At 46.4% G+C, this 17,434-nt stretch overlaps 1 long non-coding RNA gene across 1 annotated transcript in view; it reads left to right on the top strand.

Moving 5' to 3' along the window:
• The first annotated feature begins 16,645 nt into the window (after nt 1-16,645).
• The window catches only part of LOC116103498, an 8,884-nt gene continuing 8,095 nt past the window's right edge, over nt 16,646-17,434 (top strand). The window contains exon 1 of the long non-coding RNA XR_004123488.1: nt 16,646-16,769. This is a non-coding gene — a long non-coding RNA (uncharacterized LOC116103498). The remainder of the gene's footprint in view (nt 16,770-17,434) is intronic.

The following is a 17,434-nucleotide window of genomic DNA, read 5'->3' as shown; positions in this document are numbered from 1 at the left end:
GTCACCCGCAACCCCCTCCCTTGTGTGCACACAAGCACTCTCTCCATCAAGAAGTGGGTATAGCTAGCTGGGTGCGGTGTCCTTCACCTTTAATCTCAGCATCTGGAGGCAAAGGCAGGCATGTCTCTAGTTCAAAGCCACCCTAGTCTTTATAGGGAGGCAAGACAACCAGGGCTACTTAGTGAGCACTGTCTTAGAAACAAAGACAAATTGAGGTGCCATTCCCAGCACCCAGATGGTAGCTCAGCTCACAACCAACCACCTGTAAATCCAGTTCCAGGTGATCTCCTGACCTCAGGGTGCACAACATACACCCAGACACACACACACACACATACACGCACACGCACACACACACACATACACACATACATACACACACACACACACATAAAGCAAAACCATAAATATTTTTTAAAACATGTAATATACCGGCTGGTTCTGTGTGTCAACTTAACATAAGCTGGAGTTATCCCAGAGGAAGGAGAGCCCCTTGAAGAAATGCCTCCATGAGATCCAGCTGTAAGGCATTTCCTCAATTAGTGATGATGGGGGAGGGGGAGATGGGGGGGTATTGTGGGTGGTGCCATCCATGGACTGGTAGGTAGTCCTGGGTTCTATAAGAAAGCAAGTTGAGGGCTGGAGAGGTGGCTTAGTGGTTAAGAGCACTGACTGCTCTTCCAGAGGTCCTGAGTTCAATTCCCAGCAACCTCATGGTGGCTCACAAACATCTGTAATGGGATCTGGTGCCCTCTTCTGGTGTGTCTGAAGATAGCTACAGTGTACTCATATACATAAAATCATTAAATAAATCTTTAAGAAAGAAAGGAAGGAAGAAAGGAAGGAAGGGAGGAAGAAAGAAAGGAAGCTGAGCAAACAAAGCCAGGGGAAGCAAGCCAGTAAGCAGCACCTCTTCAATGACTTCTGCATCAGCTCCTGCCTTCAAGTTCCTGCTCTGTGTGAGTTCCTGTCCTGACTTCCTTTGGTGATGAACAGCAATGTGGAAGTGTAAGCTAAATAAACCCTTTCCTCCCCAACTTGCTTCTTGGTCGTGGTGTTTTGTGCAGGAATACAAACCCTGACTACAACATGTAGTGAGAGGGTCTAAAGAGATGGCTCAGGGGTTAAAAGCACTGGCTGGTCCTCAGAGGTGCTGAGTTCAATTCCCAGCAACCACTTGGTGGCTCACAACCATCTAATGGTAATGGGATCCGATGTCCTCTTCTGGTATGCCTAAAGAGAGAGCACTCATAAATATGAAATAAATAAATAATTTTTTAAAATGTATTAAACGGAAATTGCTTCAGACTGAGTTCATTGCGGGGCCCAAAACAAACCAGACCAAACCAAAAAGAAAATTCTGCTCAACCAGACTGAAAGGTTAAGGAAACAAATACAACCCCAACACAGCCTTTTTTTTTTTTTCCTTCACAAATAAGAGATTCCAGTCTCTTGAGTCATCACAGTGAGGAAGTCTCTTCTGCTTTAATTTTTACAGGAAAAACAAACAAACAAACAAACGAATAAACGAACCACCAAGCAAATCTCCCCAGCCCCAGATCGTTCTATTTCCTTATCACTCTCAGGAGACCCAGCTTTGCTCCAGTCCAACAGGAGTTGTCCTTCGGTCCTGTAGAAGGAAGACTGCCACCATTCATGAGTTAATTAGAGGCCTTTCCCTCCCACCCTGGATGGAAAGAGGAGCAAACATCTAGTTACAGATCTAATTGGCCCAGGGGTAACCTACAGTGCACATGCTCCCACCACTGAGCCACACAGCCCGCCCGCCTCAGAACCTGCTCTAGAAAGAGAGTAGAAGCTCCTCCCCGACCCCAGCAACGGAAGTCACATCAAGAAGGAAAGTTTCATTGACAGGAGTGACTCCTCTCTGCACCAGGAAGGGAGGGTTAACTAAACTTCAGACTCCTGTCAACAGAGAAGGACTGACTCAAATCTGCAAAACAAACTTTACCCTCACTCGCCTTCTTGTCCTGGCTCTCTCACGCTCACCTCCTTGGTTTCTCCCAAAGAAGGCATTTTAAAAACCTATTCAAAGCCTTCCTGTTTGAAACAGCCTCTGGCTGTTCGCCAGGTATCCGTCAAGTATAAAATAAAAACCCTTTCACCCATGGTTTTATCTTCTAAGGTTTCAGTTAGCGCTGTTAAACTGCAGCCCCAAAATATGGGATGAAAATGTCTAGAAACTTAGAAAAGAATCATGTTTTTTAAGTCTCATGCTGTTGTGGGAAAGCATGACAAAACCTCACACTGCTTTGCTGGTCTGCTCTAGGACCCAGAGCATCACGTTCCTCCCTCGGAGCAGCTGTGGTGTTAATATGGAGAAATAACAATGTAATGGACGTGCATAGAGTCCGATATTGCTGTTACCCAAAGCATGGGAATCTCCTCACCTGGAAAGCCAATATCCAGGAGGCAGAAGCTAGCAGATAGGAAATCAGGTTTAGTCAAGGACTGATGGAGGGTCTAGCATCCCCCAAAAGGGCCATCTCAGGAAACTCAGGCATGAGAAAGGGACTCTTACATGGGTGGGTGTATGGGGCATGGGCAGCAGACCCTATGCTAAGTAATATCTCTAGTCATCTATGGTATAAGTTTTCTTTTCTTCTATTTTTTTCTTTCTTTTTTGGGGTGAGGTGTGGCTAGTTGAGACAGGGTTTCTCTGTGTAACCCTGACTGTCCTGGAACTCTCTCTCTGTAGACCAGGCTGGTCTCTCAGAGATCTGCCTGCCTCAGCCTCCCAAATGCTGAGATTAAAGGCGTATGCCAACCCTGTCCAGCCTTCTCTATGGAACATCGTAACTGATCTCAACTTCCTAGGGCTTTTTTCTGCCTCGTGTATATATTTATATTAGATTTAATATATACTATATATTAAACTATATAACATATATTAGATTTATTTATGTGCCTGCATGTATATATGTGAACCATGGAGGCCAGGAGAAGACATGAGATCCCTTGGAGCTAGAGTTAAATCACAGACAGTTGTGAGCTGCTAGGTACATGCTGGAAATCAAACCCTGGTCTTTTGGAAGAGCAGTCAGTGCTCACGACCACTGAGCCATGTCTCTACCCCCCTGGCCAACTCTTAGATCAATTCTTTTCCCTGAGCTTCTTCAGGGTCCGTGTTGTCTATTACTGGCACTCACTACACTGCTGCTGGATGCACCCAGAGAACTTGGGACAGGGAGTAGACTTAAGCCTAAATTCTCAAGGAGCATGTGTTCACCGGACAGTGGTGGCACACACCTTTAATCCCAGCACTTGGTAGGCAGAGGCAGGTGGATTTCTGAGTTTGAGGCCAGCCTGGTCTACAGAGTGAGTTCCAGGACAGCCAGGGCGACACACAGAGAAACCCTGTCTCGAAAACCAAAAAAAAAAAGCATGTGTTCCTCCAAGAGCCGTGGTCGTTCAGGCAGATGCTGCCCTCCACTCTTTCCAGAACCTTTTGAGGCCTGTACTGATTACGGCAGGATTACTCACACGACCTCGCACAGAATGTCAGCAGAGAGTTTTCTGGTCTTTGATTATCAAGTTTCAATGACCAGAAAGAAAAAAATTTTTTTTAAAAAAGAGAAAACAAATACATAGTTTATCTTTATTGTCCAAACTAGAACAACTCATCTTTTCTGCCCCCTCCTACTGAGTGCTGGGGTTCCCGGCAGGCAACACCGTACCCGGCTGTCATTCTCCTTTTATTTAATAAGTGTATACCCCCCAAATCATAAAATATTTTCATGTTTCTACGTGTTCTCTATAATTATTATTCAATAACTGGATAAGCCTCCATCGGTCTCCACGTTCTGGTTTAACAATCTGCTTATTGTGCAGGGCTTGGTTCCCTTCCAGCTTGTTACTTTACAAATCACGCTACAATGAATGTCTTTCACATGTATCTGCATACGTCCCTTGCTTTGTTTAATTGTCTCCTTGGGGCTTGTTCCCATGAGAGACATCGCTGGATTTCAGGGTGTGAACAATTTTATGGCCACTGACACATGCTGCTCTAATGGGTCCCCAAAAGGTTGTGACTACTTACTAACCCGCTCACCCAACAGAGTCCCTCCAAAACGTAACACCTTCAAGATAAAGGTGAATTATGCCCTGGTTTTTTGTTTGAGTTGGGATGGGTAAAGGTTAGTGATGTAGTTCTGAGGAGTTTTCATTGCTGTTTCATTGAATATTAACACAGGAAAAAGTGGGTTCTCAATTTAAATGCCACTTGCGATCATTTGCTTTTCTTTCCGCATTTACTAGCAGTAAGTAGAACTCAGGTACACCTGACACAGGGTGATTCCAAAAGCTAAACTGCCACAGAGCCCTCAACTGCTGCAGACCACCACAACCTGTGGGGCAGTGGGTAGTTCTGACAGCCGGAATCCAGTAGAGCGGCCACCTCACAACCCCGGAGACCCACTGAGCAAAGTAATTTGTTCACAAGGGACGGTAGGAGTTTGGTGATAAGCTCCTGAGACCAATGGCTCAGATTTCAGCCCAGACCCCTCACAGCTGCCCCTGCAGGAGATGTGTGCTCTATCAGGCAGACACTGCCTCAAACTCCCAGCATTCTAGCTGGACCTTACACACAGTCATCTGACCACAAGCCAGGCATGCCACGCCCCATACAATAAAAGGGGTGGTTTGCCCCCTCCTCACTCTCTTACTCGCTCACCCTCTTGCTCTCTTACTTCTCTCCCCTGTCATTCTCACTTCTTCTTGCTCTCTTGCTCTCTCTCTCCTCTCTGCTCTGTTCTCTTCTCTGCCTTTCTCCTTCTCCTTCTTTTCTTTCTCTCTCTCCTTCCTCTCCTTTCCTTCTCTCTACTCAACCAGCATATTTCTCCTTCCTACAATAAAATAACTCATTTGTACATTGCCCCTTTTTAATTAAGGCGCCCTGCAGCAACAGGCCAGCCCCAGGGAGAGAGAGAGCGCCTCAGCCAGGCCGAGGTCGCAGCCCAGGCCCCCTGCTTTGGAACAACACAACCTAGTAATATTTTTGGTTTTTTGTTTGGTTTGGTTGTCTTTTCAAGACTGGGTTTCTTTGTGTGGCCTTGGCTGTCCCTCCTGCCTCTGCCTCCTGAGTGCTGTGATTAAAGGTGTATGCCACCATCGTCCTGCATAAATAAATTTAAAACTACCATATGGTTATGGAGAACAGGAGGAGCACAAAGACACACATATGCAGGTCATAAGAACCCATTGGACATTTTTTAATTTTCTTATTCCTTATTTATTATTTTATGCATCTCAGTGTTTTGCCTGCAAGTACTTTGTACATGTAGTGCCTGTGGAGGCCAGAAGAGGGCATCAGATCCCCTGGAACTGTAACAGATGGAGCCACCATGAGAGTACGGCAAGAATAGCAAGTGCTCTTAACCACTGAGCCATCTCTAAATCCCTCAAACTAAGTAGTTTAAATTACAGACATTTAGGAGCTGGCTAGGCGGCTCAGTGGGTAAAGCTCAGAAAACTTGACTACCTTAGTTCAAACCCCAGAGCCTAAGTAAACTAAGCAAAGACAGTAGAGCACCTTCTCCATAAAGAGGCCCTCTTCCTCTAATACCTGGAAGTATTCCCCTGAATGTTTGAACACACACACTTTTTAAAAAAGAAAGTTCGAGGCTAATCTCTACAACAGACCAAGTTCAAGGCCTGAGCCACAGAAAATCTTTCCACAAAGTAAACCCAACACTCTGGAGGCAGAGATCCCTGGGAGTTCAAAGCCAGACAGAGCTACATAGTGAACCCTATATGGGAGGCAGGGGTGGGGGGCTGGGGGACAGGGGTGGGGTGGGGGTGGGGACAGAGCACAAGATATTAAAGGAGCGGGGATCCTCTTTACAGCAGCTTCCTAAAGCACATTCCACAACCTCAACATCATTTTTCAAAAACCGTCTTGATAGGTGTGCCTGTGTGCGCATGCGTGTCCAAATCACCGCCCACCTTGGTGGAGTCAGCTCTCTCTCCTGCCTGCTTATGGGTTCTGAGGCTTAAACTCGGATGCTCATGACCCACTGGAGCCATCTCGAAGGCCCTAAGTAATGAAGGCTTCTCATGATCCCTTTTCTCTGTTTTCTCTCCTTGTCCACAGATAATTAGCCAGCAGCCCTGCCTACCTGGCAGGGCTGTCTCCACCCTCCCATGCCCCGCTCCACCCGGCAACACACAGGGCCCTGCCTTGCCTGGATTGAGTAAACTTCCTTTCCGGTTCAGGCCTCTCTTGTGTACCTCAGAACCGGTCTGTCCGGGATCAACTCTCGGGTGGTAGAATGAAGATCTCAGAAATACTGGTGGAGCTGGCAAAGACTGAGTGTGCCGTGTGACTGGAAGAATAACAAACAGTACCGCCCTTACACACGTACACACGCACGTACACACACGCACACATATGCGCACAGGCAAGCGCACGCACACTCACGCAGTACCCCAGCACACCACTGCGTGGCTGTTCTAGCTCAGACCCAAGACTCCCTCTTTGTTGTTGCACCTGAGCTAACAGGTGAAGCCAGGACACATGAGAAACACACATACATTAAAATCTGCAAGTAAAAATACAAAAAAACGAAACCCCCAAGCGTCGATCCCCTCGGCTATGTCCAAATCAATGGGGTACTTGTCCGGACCCTAAACTTTTTGTGTTCACTAATCGTCCATGGGGACACTGTAGAGGCAAGTTAGAGAAGGCCCTCAGGAAGTACTGTGAGAAGTAAGACCCTCAAATCCGTTTTCAGAGAGGGCACATCTGGATGCTTCCTCTGGGACAGTATACTGCTGCTGCGGCTGCCCCTGCCTCTGCATCTCTCCCAGGTCCAAAAGACACAACCCCCAGGGAGTGAGGGGAGTGGTCAAAAACTGCTGTAGAAAAGAATTTGTGTTTTAGCTCGAGGTCTACATCCTTTTGATGGAGGCTGCTAGGCAGGAAGAGAGGAATGAAAAGAGTTGTTGCGATCCAGCTGCTTCCCGGGTATGAATTGAGACGGATTGTACACCTGTCAGCTTCCTCTCCTACAAACGCCAAGCACCAGGCTGACGTTTCTGAGGCAGACAGGAAGCAAATGCCTCCCTACCCTGTCTGTGGCCATCCTCCAGACATATGAACGCCGATGGCTGACATCTTTGGACACAAAATAGCATGGTTCATGGCAGTAACCCCTTTTACCAGGGACTGGGTCATTGTTCGGTTACACCCTTTGATGGAGAGCTTTCCTAGTACAGACGAAGCTGTAGACACCCAGCGATGAAGAATCCTGTTTCACAAGCTAAGACCACAGCCTACCATGCATCTCTAATTCCACCGCTTAGGAGGAAGACAGGAAGATCAGGAGTTCAAGACCCTCCTAAGCTATATAGCAATTTTAAGCCTAGGCTAGGCTACATAAGCTATTGTTTAGGGAGAGGGAGAGAGAGAAGAAGAGAAAGAGGGAGGGAGGAGAGAGAGTAAAGAGAGAGAGTGGGCATTTTACAACATTAAGAAGACCAATCTTGAATCTAGAAAAGATTGGTCTCAGCTTTAAGGTTTTTTACTCCCTAACCATTAAACCATCCTGTCTCCCCAGCCCCCACCATTCATACACTTACACAATAGAACCTTATGTTATTAAAAACTTCAGTACTAGGCCAGGAGGTGGTGGCACATGCCTTTAATCCCAGCACTTGGGAGGCAGAGGCAGGTGGATTTCTGAGTTCGAGGCCAGCCTGGTCTACAGAGTGAGTTCCAGGACAGCCAGGGCTACACCAAGAAACCCTGTCTTGGAAAAAAAAAAAAACAAAAAAACTTCAGTACTATTCACTAGTACTGTGGAGCTGCTTGTCGGGGCCTTTCTAAAGGACAGAAACTAAAGTGAGGTATGGGAATAGGGATGAGATGGCCAATCCATTTGTCCCACCAGGTGGCTCAGTGCCTCCCCCAGTTCCCCTCACAAGGCCACCGGCTCTCATTTAGGAGGTGACATAACCCAGAGCTCTCTCTCTTCCTGCACCTTTGGCCTCCAGCAAGAACATCTGGAAGCCGCTTTGGGGGTCCCTGCCCTAACTGAGCCGTTTTTATCTCCTGATCTCATCAGAGGCCTGAGGATCCCTGTCTCAAAAAAGGAAAGACAAATTTAGACAAGGCATGGCGATACATGCTTAAAATCCCAGCACTCAGGAGGCACAGGCAGATAGATCTCTATGAGTTCAAGACCAGCATGCTCTATGGAGTGAGTTCTGGGACAGACAGGGCAACACAGAGAAACCCTATCAAAAAAAAAAAAAAAAGACTAAAAATATCTCCTGTTTCCATTTAAATTGTTCAAAGCAGATGTGGGGCAAGCCAGGATCTGAAAGAGATTTAAGGATGACAGACAGAATATGTAAATATATAAGCCCAAGACCTATATAAATTGGATTTTTTTTTTTTAATTTCAGGATGGTTTCTTTTTGTACATTAGCCAGAACCATTCACCTGCTATTATTAAAGACCATTTTCCTTTATTGATCTCTAGATGGGCAGAGTGATCTCTCACTGGGGAGACATATCAATTCTAAAGCATAAGGAGCTAATGTTTTTCTTCAGCTAGACATCTCAAGCAAGGATATTAAAAGCGACAAGCTGGTGACTTTGAGTTTAATAATTGAATAGAATCACTAGTAGAACTCCTTCCTCGCCCTGCGTCTGAACAATGTACCCCATGAAATAGCATTTCTATTATTCACAAACTTCTGTTGTTTGTTTGTTTTGGGGTTTTTTGTTTTGTTTCGTTTTTTGTTTTTCAAGACAGGGTTTCTCGGTATAGCCCTGGCTGTCCTGGAACTCACTCTGTAGACCAAGCTGGCCTCGAACTCAAAAATCTGCCTGCCTCTGCCTCCCAAGTGCTGAAATTAAAGGCGTGTGCCACCACCGCCCAGCTCTGTTGTTTGTTTTTTTAGATTCATTTATTTTTTTATGTATGGGTATTTGCCTCCATGTGTATCTATCCACGGTGCCTGACACTCTGACAGGCATGAGATCCCCTGGAACTGGAATTGTGAACAAGTTTTAACTCTGAACAGTTGTGAGCACCCACTTGTGTGCTCGGAATAGAACCTGGGTCAAGGACGACCATTTGGGTGCTCTTAACGCTGAGCCAGCTCTCCTGCTCCTCATTGGATTTTTAAAAGCTTACTTCATCTTTAAACCTTGCTAATTGCATCCTTTGAGTGGTGTAACTTAAAAAGTCATTATGAAGACTTTCTCTTGAAAACCCACACCCATATTTGGGTGTGTACTGTCTTTTTCCTTTGTGCGGCTCTTTAAATACCCACGCTTCAACCTGAAGGTTGTACCATCTCTTATCTCTACTTAGTAAACCCCATGACTCTTTTTCACTCTGACTTGCCCTGGAACTCTTGTCTGGACTGTAGCCAAGGATCCGCCTTTACCCGAGTTAGGTCCCTAAGCAGTAGACTCCGCAGGCTGTTGACATCAGGGCTAGGCTCCATCGCCCCACCACCACAACGGGCAGTTCCGCACTTAAGTGCTTCCTACTCATAGTGTTTCACACCGAGCCTCCTCCCAGCCCCATTTCCCTGAATCTGGATGGTCAACAACGGGTATGGATGCTTCCCACAAGAATTGAAGATGTAGCTCTGTTGCAAGAGTGCTAGCCCATGTGTTTTATGCAAAGCCCTGGGTTGGATCCGCAGCCACGCACCAAACCGGAAGTAGTAACTTAGCACTGTAGTCCCACTTGGGAGGTAGACACAGGAGGATCGGAAGTTCATGAGTATTCTCAGCTCCATAGCGTATTTGGGATCAGCCTGGGGTATGTGAGACCCTTTTTTTTTTTTTAAGATTTTATTTTATTTTATGTGTATAAGTACATTGTAGCTGTACAAATGGCTGCTGGGGTTGAACTCAGGACCTCTGCCGGACTACACCCCCACCCCCCCACCCCCCACCCCGGGCCATGATTATGTTTGTAATCCCAGCATCAGAGAAGAGGAGCCTCATGACTCTGTAGGGCTCACTGGCTGGCCAGCCCTAATATAGTCCTTGCCTTCCAGGCCCCAGTGAGAGACCCTGTCTCAAAACACAACGTCAACAGTTCCTGAGCAACGCCACCAGAGGTTACCCTCTACGTGCACGAACACACACAAAGACTTATTGACCAGACTCTTATATGGCTTCTAACAAGTTAAGGCATGTCCCTGGGCTGGCCCTAGATGATGCCTTAAAGTGCCTGCCTGCAAAGTCTCAATGCTGCCAAGAAACCTGACTGTTTATTCTAGTCAAAGCCTGGTAATACAGACAGGTCCTGGAGCAATCTCATGGAGCAATTACTTGAGAAATGGGGATATGGCTCAGAACATCTGGCTTTCAAGAATTTTTCCTCTCCAACACACACACACATGACTCGCTGCTTCTCTACTCCTTTTTTGATTAAAATCTAACACTCCGGACTGTCTTCTCCAGAACCTGGACACTGTTTCTCTGAAACACTAACATTCAAGTTCAAGGAAAATGTTCTCAATGTAGCTCCCAGCCAGTGAGGCACCACCGGCAAAACACTATCTGTTGGCTTCTAACTCCAACACCAGTATTTCCTAAACCTGAGATGTAAACCAGGTGTGATGTCTCATGCCTATAATCCCTGCTATCAGGAAAGAGGTTAAGGTAGGATTACTATGACATTGAGGCCAGCCTAGGCTACAACATGAGTTTCAGGCCAGCCTGGGCTACAGTGTAAGGTATCGACTTTTAAAATAAATAAATAAATAAATACATGAAATTGGGGGCTGGCGAGATGGTTCAGTGGGTAAGAGCACTGACTGCTCTTCTGAAGGTCCTGAGTTCTGATCCCAGCAACCACGTGTGGTGGCTAACAACCATCCGTGATGAGATCGGGCACCTCTTCTGGTGTATCTGAAGACAGCTACAGTGTATTATGCCGGAGCGAGCAGGGCCAAAGCAAGCAGAGGTCCTGAGTTCAATTCCCAGCAGCCACATGATGGCTCACGGCCATCTGTACAGCTACAGTGTACTCATACACATAAATTAAAAAAAAAAAAAACTTTAATAAAAAAATGCGTTGTTGTTGAATGTTCATTTTTCACCTAGATAGGATCAATTCACAAACCCAGACAGCTTAGTCACACGGTCCAATTCCCTTTAATGTGTCTAATGTAGTTTAAGTATGACCAGTACCATTTTATGACTGTTACTGAAGAGATATTAAAGAAACACTGTTCACTCCAGATAGAGAAAAGAGAAACTGACAGAGCAAAGAAAGGATTCCCTCCAAGTCCAGTTTGGTGAAGCAGTGAGTCTCTGAGTACGCCTTATAGGATCATGGATGACTTAAAGGAAGTGCACCACTGGAGTCTTCTTCCTGCCAGGGGGTGGTGCACACCTGGAGGCAAAGGTGGGTAGGTCCCTGGGTTCAAGGCCAGCCTCACCTAGTGAGTTCAAGGACAGTCAGGGCTACCCAGAGAAACCTTATCTAGGAAAATAAATAAATAAAATAAAAATTTTAAAAATCCTATTCTTATCATGAGAGGCCACCCTTGAAGAGTCCCAACTCCCTTTCCTTCCCTTGTCTCTTCTCTCCTCTCCTTTCCTCTCCTTTGTTGGAGATTGGTTCTAATGCTTTGATTCAGTCAGGAATCCGCATGTCCAAACACTAAAGGTCCTTGTCCCCAACTGGTTTTTGATCCATCAATAAAGATGCCAGTGGCCAGTGGCTGGGCAAAGGGAGATGGGGTGGGACCTTTAAAGTTTCGTGGGCTAAGATTCAGGAGAGAGGAGGAGGAAACAATTACCATGACAAGGGACGTAGGAGCTGCAGGAAATAAAGCTAACAAGCCATATTAAGAATTTGGGTAAGTGGCCACAGGTCACTTCCCCGACTGGGCCAGGGGTAGCAGGGAAGATTTAGGAGTGCCCAGCATTTGAGGTAGCCAAGGCATTTTAAAAATTATCTGGGGTGTGTGTGTGTGTGTGTGTGTGTGTCTTCCATTAGGAGAATCCAGATAGCTCCTAGGTGGGTATGTGCAAGTGGGATCCACTGGGAGCCAAAGCAGTAACACTATAGCAAAAACTCATCACTCCTTCCCCTCCCTTCCCTTCCCTTCCTTTTCCTCTCCTGTATACCTTACCATCTCCTGTGAATTCTAGCACCTTCTAAGACCCTGTGCATCTGGGGCAGGTGAGAGGCAGACAGGAGGGCTGATTAGAACCTCAGGCTGGGCTGTCTTTGAGAAGAGAGAAAGGGGTAGGGAGAGAGGTCTGAAAGGTTTTACACCAAGGCTAGGAATTAGCATATGAAGGGAACCAGTCCAAAGAAAACTGAACCCTGGACCCAAGCCCACCTTCCCACTCATAGCAGATAGAGCACATACCAGAAAGCCCACCATCTACAGATGACCCAGAGAGCTCATGCTTTACGAACGCCCCCAAAGTCCCAATCCTTCATGTAGGTGCCTTTACAAAGTGCACTTCCTTTGGAAGGGACTTCTTGTCAAGAGCTTGTTTGAAGGTTCTAGCAAAAGAGGGCAGATCAGCTGAATCAACCCTGGAAATCAACTAGACGGCAGATGCCCCAGCCAGGTGATACTAAGAGGTGCCAACCGAGAGATCATCACTGTTCCCATTGGAAAGCTCTGGAGGGTTTCCGGGGAAGCCAACAGTAGACTGTGCAGAGTGGCTCACAGATGGAGGGACCAAGAACAAAGCAGTCTGCTGGGCGGTGGTGGCCCACGCCTTTAATCCAGCACTTGGGAGGCAGAAACAGGTGGATTTCTGAGTTCGAGGCCAGCCTGGTCTACAGAGTGAGTTCCAGGACAGCCAGGGCTATACAGAGAAACCCTGTCTCAAAATAAATAAATAAATAAATAAAATAAAATAAAATAAAAGAACGAAGCATCTCCTGCTTCCGGTAGGTCTTGAAGACTGGAGTCCCAGGTCTCTGATGAGTCACCCAGCTTGTCTTTTTTTTTTTTTTTTTTTTTTTTTTTTTTTTTTTTTTGGTTTTTTGAGACAGGGTTTCTCTGTGTAGCCCTGGCTGTCCTGGAACTCACTCTGTAGACCAGGCTGGCCTCGAACTCAGAAATCCGCCTGCCTCTGCCTCCCAAGTGCTGGGATTAAAGGAGTCCGCCACCACCGCCCGGCCTGAACTTTTTTTCAATTAGATATTTTCTTTATTTACATGTCATATGATTTCTCCTTTCCCAGTTTCCCCTCCAAAAACAAAGCAAAACAAAACAAAAAACAACAAGAACAAACTCCTGTTGCCTCCCCCCTTCCCCATGCCTGCCACCCCACCCTCTCCCACTTATTGGCCCTGGCATTCCCCTACACTGGGGCACAGAACCTTCACAGGGCCAAGGGCCTCTCCTCTCATTGATGACTGACTTTGCAATCCTCTACTGTACACATGCTGCCAGAGCAATCAGTCCCCTCCATGTGTACTCCTTGGTTGGTGGTTGAGACCCTGGGAGCTCTGAGGGTTGAACTTTTTAAAATAGTTTTTAGCATGCACGATGCAATAATGTTGCAATCAAATACTTTCATGAACACGTATATTCATATTGTTAGAGATATGTCTTCAGGGTAAACAGCTTGGGGTGCCAGGTCACAGGCTGAATCATATGTAGATTTGCTAAGATATTGCCAAACTGTTCTCTACCAGAGTTATACATTTTTGTGTTCCTTCCAAAACTATAGAAGCGTGCTTGTTTCTCATAACCTTGCCAATTGAGTCTGCTGTCAAGCTTCTGAGTCCCCGCCAATCAGATAGGCCAAGCTATTTTTAATTCTTCCTGCAAACCTATCTCCAGCAAATCCTGCAGGTAACGAACATCAGTTTGGAAGGGCCGAGCCAGGGATGTCTAGCGCCACCTGGTGGCATCATATAATCGCACTAAAACTCAACTTTCTCCTGGTGTTTTGGCGTGGGTCTAACCCTAAATTCGAAGAAATTTCAAACAACTAGTGATATCTGGGCTGGGGGTGTGACTCAGTACTTGCCTAGTATGCCTGTAGCCCTGACTTGGGTCACCATCGCTGCATAAATCCAGTACGGCAGCAGATCCCTAGAATCCTGGCACTCAGAAGATGGAGCAAAGAGGAACGGTAGGTAGAAGCCAGCCGTGGTTATATAGGGAGTTGGAAGCCAGCCTGGATACACGAAACCCTATATAAACCAGCAAACAAAAAGTAATGTCAGAGTTCGAGGCCAGCCTGGTCTACAGAGTGAGTTCCAGGACAGCCAGAGCTACACAGAGAAACCCTGTCTCGAAAAAGGAAAAAAAGAAGAAGAAGAAGATGATCCAGGCTGCAGACAGAAGTTGACAGCACTTTATAGGCTTTCGGAGCGGTCTGAGGTCTGGAAGCTTTTGTTAGTCACGAGGATGCTATTTTTAATACCTGGGTGTGGTGGTGCCTGCCTCCTCTCTCAGCAGTCTCAGGCTACTGAGTGCTAGAGTGAGAGATGCTAAGTGAGAAAGACAAAGCTAAGCTAAACTAAACTAAGCTAAAAATCCCTGTGTATGGAGCCAGGCATGAGCACACACCTTTAATTCCACACCTTGAGGGACAGGAGCAGTCAGAGTTCTGTAACTGGTCTACACAGTGAGTTCCAGGACAGTCAGAGAACTACATACACAGTGAGACCTTGCCTCAAAAATAAACAAATATTGGGAGGCAGAAGCAGGCAGATTTCTGAGTTTGAGGCCAGCCTGGTCTACAGAGTGAGTTCCAGCATAGCCAGGGCTACACAGAGAAATCCTGTCTTGAAAAAAAACAAATAATAAAATAAAATACATATACATATACGTACATATGTATATGTATATATGAGAAGCCAGCCTAGGGACTTGACTCCATTCTTCTACTGAAGGCTACAGTTCCAGCACCTGATGCCATTACTAGCCAGGTTCTATTCTCTCCCACCCCAACTTTTGACATACTTATTGAATATGCCAAAGAGCAAAATGATAATAATTAAGTCTTAATTTTAACTGATCTTATATTTTCAAATCTAGAATGGGAGCACTTTATTCCATTAAAAACAAACAAACAAACAAAAAAAGGTGTCCCAAAAGATTTAGAAAAAAAAAAGTTATTGCCAATATTTCCCTCAGACTGGGTCCCTTTTTCGTCTTGGAGCCACGGAACCAATAACAAGACTGAGTGCCAACTGGACAGTGAAAGGGACTTCTATTGGTCAAGTACAGAAGGGATAAACTTTAGGTAGAGTTATCGGGGAGATTTGTTAATTTTAGAATTTTTTTTAAAGACCTATTTATTTTTATTGTATTTATGAGTGTTTTGATCCATCTACCAGCTTTTGTTTTGTGTGGGTAGGAGGAGTGTGTGTGGTGGACACCGGTGCCCATGCCCACCCTAGAGGCCGTGGGAGGACACTGGGCATCTTCCTCTGTCAAACTCCATCTTATTTTCTGGAGATAGAGTCCTTCACTGAAACTGAGTTAGGCTGACAGCCAGTCTCCAGTCAGGCTTTTGTCTCAGCCCTCCACAGTGCTGGGATTATACACCACCTCTGGCTTCCGTGTGGGTGGGTGTTCCGGATTCAAATTTAGCTCTTCGTGCTTGTTCAGTAAGCACTCTTACCCACTGAGCCATCTCCCTAACCCCAACCCGGGGGTGCAGCTGTCACGAAGGGGTTTTTTGTTTTTCGTGTTTTGTTTTGAGACAGGCAGGGCCTCTGTGTGTAACAGTTCTGGCTGCCCTGGAACTTACTATGTAGACCAGACTGAGTTCTCCACCTGCCTCTCTGGAGTGCTGGGATTAAAGGCTTGCGCCACCACACCTAGCTAATTTTTTGTTTTGTTTTTGTTTGTCGGGAAGTTTTAAAACCGAGTAAAAGGAATGAGAAGGAGCTATATAGTGCACACCTTCAATTCTAGCACACAGGGAACAGAGAGAGGAAGGGGGTTTGCAAAAACCGAGACACCTAGCCAGTTCAGTTCCAGGTCAGCCAAAGCCACACAGTAAGACCCAGTGTGAAAGAAAAGAGAAGTGAAGAGGAGAGAAGGGGAGGGGAAGAGATGGGAAGCAGGGAAGGACTTGGGAGGGGGAAAAAAAGGAAAAGATGGTAAGAGAGGGAGGCAAGAGAAAAAAAGAGAGAAAGCCGCGTTGTCATACACTTGTACTACCAGAATTTAGGAGACTGAAATAGGCGGATCAAGAATTCAAGAGCATCTTCAGCTACAGTGACTTCAAAGTCAGCTTGGAGTGCATGAGAGACCATATTAATCCACTCCTTCAAAAACAGGTGGCTGGGACCAGGCTGAAGAGATGGCTCAGCGGTTAAAAGACACTGACTGCTCTTCCAGAGGTCCTGTGTTCAATTGCCAGCAACCACATGGTGGCTCACAGCCATCGGTAATGGGATCCGATGCCCTCTTCTGGTGTGTCTGAAGACAGCTACAGTCGACTCACATAAATAAATAAATCTTAAAAAAAGAGAGAGGGAGAGGGAGGTAGAATGGGCTAATAAAGGGGAGCAGTAATCATGTCTTCTGGCAGTTAGTTGAGCTCCCACTCTTTTTCTCTACTTACGTAGGTCCTTCCCTTGTTGTCATGGCAACTGTCAGCTATCTGCTAGGAGGGTTCTTTAGTTTACATGCAGATAGAAACCTCGAGAGGACAGACACTCTCTGGCAGCCATCTTTGACCCAACCACTTTCTGCTCAGCGGGATCACCAAAGCAAGACTCCACATAATTGATTTTGTAGGGCTAAGAGTAGCAGACCCAGTAACAGAGCAGGTGCTTAACATCGGAGAGGTTTCACCCAATGCAGGGCGTATAAGGGGTTCCTTTGGGGACCGAGCTTTTCAGAGTGGCCTAGGATTGAAGGGATTGTGTGGCCTGATCGTTGTGTTTACAGGATTGGCGGGATTTTTTTTTTTTTTTTCATGTAGGGTGAGGCCTGGCCATTCTCCTGCCTCAGGCTGGGAATGGCCATTACAACCATTAGAAAACAGCCCTTGGTCGGGCGTTGTTGTGGCACGCCTTTAATCCCAGCACTTGGGAGGCAGAGGCAGGCGGATTTCTGAGTTCGAGGCCAGCCTGGTCTACAGAGTGAGTTCCAGGACAGCCAGGGCTACGCAGAGAAACCCTGTCTCGAGAAACCAAAAAGAGAGAGAGACAGAGAGAAAGAGAGAGAGAGAGACAGAGAGAGAGAGAGAGAGGGAGAGAGAGAGGGAAGGAGGGAGGGAGGGAGAGAGAGAGAGAGAGAGAGAGGGAGAGAGAGAGAGAGAGAGAAAGAGAAAGAGAGAAACAAAGCACTAGCCTGGCGGTGTTGTCGCTCGCCTTTAATCCCAGCACTTGGGAGCCACAGTCAGGCGGATTTCTGAGTTCGAGGCCAGCGTGGTCTACAGAGTGAGTTCCAGGACAGCCGGGGCTACGCAGAGAAACCCTGTCTCAGAAAA

Source organism: Mastomys coucha, unplaced genomic scaffold, assembly GCF_008632895.1.
Source record: "Mastomys coucha isolate ucsf_1 unplaced genomic scaffold, UCSF_Mcou_1 pScaffold1, whole genome shotgun sequence".
Classification (NCBI taxonomy): domain Eukaryota; kingdom Metazoa; phylum Chordata; class Mammalia; order Rodentia; family Muridae; genus Mastomys; species Mastomys coucha.
Note: the sequence above shows the minus strand (reverse complement) of the source record. Positions and strands in the feature narration are given on the sequence as shown.